At 42.6% G+C, this 5,270-nt stretch overlaps 1 protein-coding gene across 1 annotated transcript in view; it reads left to right on the top strand.

The window, feature by feature from the left end:
* Nucleotides 1-414: 414 nt before the first annotated feature.
* The window catches only part of ZNF624 (zinc finger protein 624), a 64,290-nt gene continuing 59,434 nt past the window's right edge, over nucleotides 415-5,270 (top strand). The window contains exon 1 of the mRNA XM_023731065.1: nucleotides 415-590. The gene's annotated coding sequence lies outside the window, so the exon portion shown is untranslated. The remainder of the gene's footprint in view (nucleotides 591-5,270) is intronic.

Genomic DNA, 5,270 nt, shown 5'->3' with positions numbered 1-5,270 from the left:
GAAAGATCTGGCGGTCTGTTTCAGCAAAAATTACAGCCTTGGAAACCCAATGGGGCAGTTCTGCTCTGTCCTATAGGGTCACTATGAGTGGGAATCGACTTCACAGCAATAAGTTACTCTTTAGTGAAGCTGACTGCCACGTCATTCTCCCGTAGAGCAGCTGGTGGATTCTAACCCTTGAGTTTAACCGCCCACCTTTCAGCAGCCGGGCGCTTGGCCACCGCGCCACCAGAATTCCTTTAGTCACAGCGAAATGTTCCAAGGCAAGTGTTGGAGCATATTCTTTCGCGTGTCTTTGGTGCTTAACTTGTGCTTGACACATAGTGGTGACCTCCAATACAGTTAGTTCAATTTGAATGAAACGGTTAAGTCACGCAACGAGCTGATAAATGCAAACTCCCTAATAAATGCAGACAAAGGGGCGGGGAAGCCGAGGCGCTGAGTATTCTGGGGACTGTAGTTCCGTGGCCACAGCTGCGCACGCGAATTGACCTGCTTGGCGACCCGGCCCGGCAGCGCCGGCGCCATTGTTGGAAGTGTTCCCGCCCTGCTCTGCGAGTGCCCTCAGTTGTCCTCTGTTTGGCCGCCAGGTACTGGTTGCTCCCGGCGCCAGGCTCCGGTTCCCAGCTGCCCCTCCCTCTGCACTTGGCTCTGGGCGGTGTCCGGGGCGTGGCTATTCTGCTCCAGAACCCCTGTCCCTGAGCTGACCCGCCCACCCCTGAGAGGTGTTTGGGTCTGGGCTGCCTACCTGGATGTGTGGGCCCTTTCTCCTCCTAGCCTCTCTCTTTGGGCTGGCGGGCTGACGGCCTCTTGCTCTTGCGGTCTCCTTGCCAGGGTCTGGTTGCAGGAACCTCCTCCCCGGAAGGCCTGGCGGGCTTCGTGGCGCTGGGGTTGGGGAGCGTCGGCCGCAGGGCCTGGACTGGGGATCCGCGAGGGCCAGTCGTCCCCTCTGACTGATCTTTCCCCTCTTCTCAGTCCCCCACCTTTGGTGAAGTGAGGAGGGGAAACAGTGGGGAGAGAAGGGCAGTTAGGAAAAAGAGGGCGAGGCTTAGGGGGGATGGTAGGGGGTGCAATCTCCACCCGTACTTCTTATCTGTCAGGGATGGAACTGGATTTCACATCTGCTAACCTGTGCTACCTACCAGGTGGATGTCCTTTCTCTGGCCTCAGACTTAACCATGCAGCTTTTCCTTGGCTCATTTTATAGCATTTCAAATAATCACTTTTAAATCACTTCTCTCTGGATCCGACATAACAATAGTATTAGTGTATTAATTGGGAAATGGTGAACTGGTCCATGGCGCTGAAGTTCACGGAAAGAACATGGTCCTTCATTATTGGGAATAACTACACTGGCTTGGGAACCACAGCAAGTGAAGTTTCCTTGTAAAGCCCTGATGTTTCTACAATTCTTGGGAAGGTAGGGCTTGGGTGAAATCAAAACATCCAGAAGAAATATCTAGGGAATTAATGCTCTGGAGAAATAATTGACCTGAATATTTTCTGTATAATGGCAGAGGAGAAAGTAGGAAAGTATAATGTGGTTAACTGAGGTTCAGTGTGTTCACGTGACTTGCCTGTAGACAAATTTATACAATAGCCAAACCAGATTGGAATGCGGGTGTTAAGAGCCAATTTGCGATTGTATTGCTATAGCAAGTTGATTGATTGATTGATAGACAGGCAGACATATTTAGGTACTTCTTATCGAGTAGAAAACTAAAAACATCACAGTCCTAAAGCCTCAGAGGTGTCAGCAGTATTTTGACTTATGCATTTGCAGTCTTTTTTGTTTTTTAATTCTGTGCATTATATTTTTACACAGTTGAGATCAAGGCAAGTATATTGAATTTTAAATAACATTGTTCTGATTTATAAAATAAAGATGTTTATTGCACATTTTGATTATTAAGCATAGTTGACTAGCATTATCTATATGGCCTATTGCCAAGGAAGAGTTTATTAATCTTTGCCAACTTAAAAAGAAATGATGACTCAGGGCATTCTGAATGAATTTTGAAGATACAAAAAACTTTTACCCCAGTTCTTTGGAAATTATAGTATTGCTCTGTGTAAGCCTGCTTTTGTGTTTGTTATTTCTCATAGCCTGTTTCTTTTTCCCAACCTTGTAAAACTGGACTCCTTTTTCTTAATTGTAAATTAGGTGTAAGTTCGAAGAGCAAATTAGTTTCTCATTTCTCACAGTTAATACACAAATTGTTTTGTGACGTTGGTTGCCAATCCTGCGATGTGTCAACACTTTCCACTTCTCCACCCCAGGTTCCCTGTTTCCATTCATCCAGTTTTCCTGTCCCTTCCTGCCTTCAAGTCTTTGTTTTTGGGCTGATATACAAATTAGTCTCGTATACGTGATTGAACTATGGAGCACCTCCCTTCTGTGTATTATTGTTGGCCCTATAGACCTGTCTAATCTTTGGCTGAAGGGTGCACCTCAGGAGTGACTTCAGTACTAAGTTAAAAGGGTGTCTGGGGGCCATACTCTTGGGGTTTCTCCAGTTTCTGTGAGACCAGCAAGCATGGTCTTTGTGTGAGTTTGAATTTTGTTCTACATTTTTCTCCCACTTTGTCAGGGACCCTCTATTGTGATCCCTGCCATAGCAGTCAGTGCTGGTAACCATGCCCCATCTAATTGTTCTGGGCTCAGTTGGGTGGAGGTTGTGGTAGTTGTGGTCCATTAGTCTTTTGGACTAATCTTCCCTTGTATTTTTGGTCTTCTTCATTCTCCTTTGTTCCAGCCTAGATGGGACTAGTAGATGTATCTTAGATGGATGCTTTTGCAGGCTTTCAAAACCCCAATCACTACTCACCACAGTCAGATGCAAGACATTTCCTTTATAGACTGTTTATGCCAATTGAGCTAGATGTCCCCCAACACCATGGTGCCAAGCCCTCAGCCCTGTAGCTCAGTCTCTCGGGGCATTTGGATGTGTCTGTGTAGCTTCTATGACTTTGCCCTGGTCGATTTGTGCTAACTTCCCCAGTATTGTGTACTGTCCTACCTTTCACCAAAGCTACCACTTATTTACTATCTAGTTAGTGTTTTTACCTCCCCATTACTCCCCTCCCTCATAACAGTCAAAGATTGTTTCTTTTTGTGTAAACCCTTTCACGAGTTTTTATAATAGTGGTCTCATACAGTATTTGTCCTTTTGTGATTGACTTATTTCGTTCAGCATAATGCCCTCCAGATTTATCCATGTTGTGAGATGTTTGCAGATTCACCATTGTTCTGTATCATTGCATAATACTGCATTGTGTGTATGTACCATAGTTTTGTTTGTCCATTCATCTGTTGATGGGCATCTAGGTTGTTTCCATCTTTTTGCTATTGTGAACAATGCTGCAGTGAACATTGGGGCACATATGTCTATTTATGTGGTGGCTCTTCTTTCTCTAGGATGTATTCCTAGGAGTGGGATTGCTGGATCATATGGTATTTCTATTTCTAGCTTTCTAAGGAAGTGCCATATCGTTTTCCAAAATGGTGGTACCATTTTGCATTCCCACCAGCAGTGCGTAAGAGTTCCAGTCTCCTTGCAGTCTGTCCAACATTTATTTTCTGTTTTTTTGATTCATGCTAGTAATATTGGGGTGAGATGGTATCTCATTGTAGTTTTGATTTGCATTTCTCTAAGGGCTAGTGTTCGCAAGCATTACTTCATGGGTCTGGTAGCCGCCTGAATGTCTTCTTTGGTGAAGTGTCTGTTCATATTCTTTACCCGTTTTTTTAATTGGATTGTCTTTTTATTGTAGAGGTGTTCGATCTTCCTATAGATATTAGAGATTAGACCTTTGTCGTATATGTCATAGCCAAAAATTTTTTCCCGGTCTATAGGTTCTCTTTTTACTCTTTTGGTGAAGTTTTTTCATGAGCATAAGTGTTTAATTTTTAGTAGATCCCATTTATCTAGATATCTTCTGGTGTTTGTGTATTGTTACTTATGGTTTGTATACTCTTTATGTTGTATATTAAGGTACCTAGTATTGACCCTATTGTTTCTTCCATGATCTTTTTAGTTTTTGGTTTTATATTTAGGTCTTCGATCCATTTTGAATTAGTGTTTGTGTATGGTGTGAGGTATGGGTCCTGTTTCCTTTTTTTACAGATAGACATCCAGTTTTGCCAGCACCATTTGTTAAAAAGACTGTCTTTTCCCCACTTAATGGACTTTGGGCCTTTGTTAAAGATCAGGTGACCTCAGGTGGATGAATTTACATCTGAGTGCTCAATTCTGTTCCATTTGTCAAGGTGTCTGTTGTTATACTAGTACCAGGCTGTTTTGACTACCTTGGCTGTATAGTAGGTTCTGAGGCCAGGTAATGCGAAGCCTCCTACTTTGTTCTTCTTTTTCAGTAATGCTTTACTTATCTGCGGCCTCTTTGCTTTCCACATAAAGTTAATGATTAGTTTTTCTATCTCATTAAAGAATGCTGTTGGTATTCCGGTTGGGATTGCACTGTATTTGTAGATGGCTTTGGGTAGAATTGACATTTTCACAATGTCATGTCTGCCTATCCATGACCATGGTGTGTTTTTCCATTTATGTGGGCCACTTTTGATTTCTTGTCATAGCGTTTTGTAGTTTTCCTTGACTAAGTCTTTTACATCCCTGGTGAGATTTATTCCTAAGTATTTTTTCTTTTTAGGGGCTATTATAAATGGTATTGTTTTCCTGATTTCCTTTTCGAAGTTCTCTCTTGATGTATAGGAATCCATCTGATTCTTGTGTGTTTATCTTTTGTGCTGCTATTCTGCTGAATCTTTCTATCCTCTACTAGTTCCAGTAGATTTTGGGTGAGTCTTTAGGGTTCTCTATGTGTAGTATTATATCATCCACAAATAGGGATAGTTTTACTTCCTCCTTACCAATTTGGATGCCCTTTCTTTTTCTTGTCTTATTGCTCTAGCTAGGACTTCTAGCACAATGTTAAATAGGAGTGGTGATAAAGGGCATCCTTGTCTTATTCCCATTCTCAGGGGGAATGTTTTCAGCCTTTCTCTGTTAAGAATAATGTTGGCTGTTTATTTTGTATAGTAGCTGTCATGGATTGAATTATGTCCCTCAAAAAATGTGTATATCAGTTTGGCTGGGCCATGATTCCTGGTACTGTGTGATTTTCCTATATGTTGTAAATCCTGCCTCTATGATGTTAATGAGGGAGGATTGGTGGCAGTTGTGTTAGTAAGGCAAGACTGGATCTACAAGACTGGATTGTGTCCTGAGGCAATCTCTTGATATATAAAAGAC

This window comes from Trichechus manatus, unplaced genomic scaffold (genome assembly GCF_000243295.1).
Source record: "Trichechus manatus latirostris isolate Lorelei unplaced genomic scaffold, TriManLat1.0 scaffold00040, whole genome shotgun sequence".
Lineage (NCBI taxonomy): Eukaryota > Metazoa > Chordata > Mammalia > Sirenia > Trichechidae > Trichechus > Trichechus manatus.
This window is presented reverse-complemented; position numbering and strand designations above follow the sequence as displayed.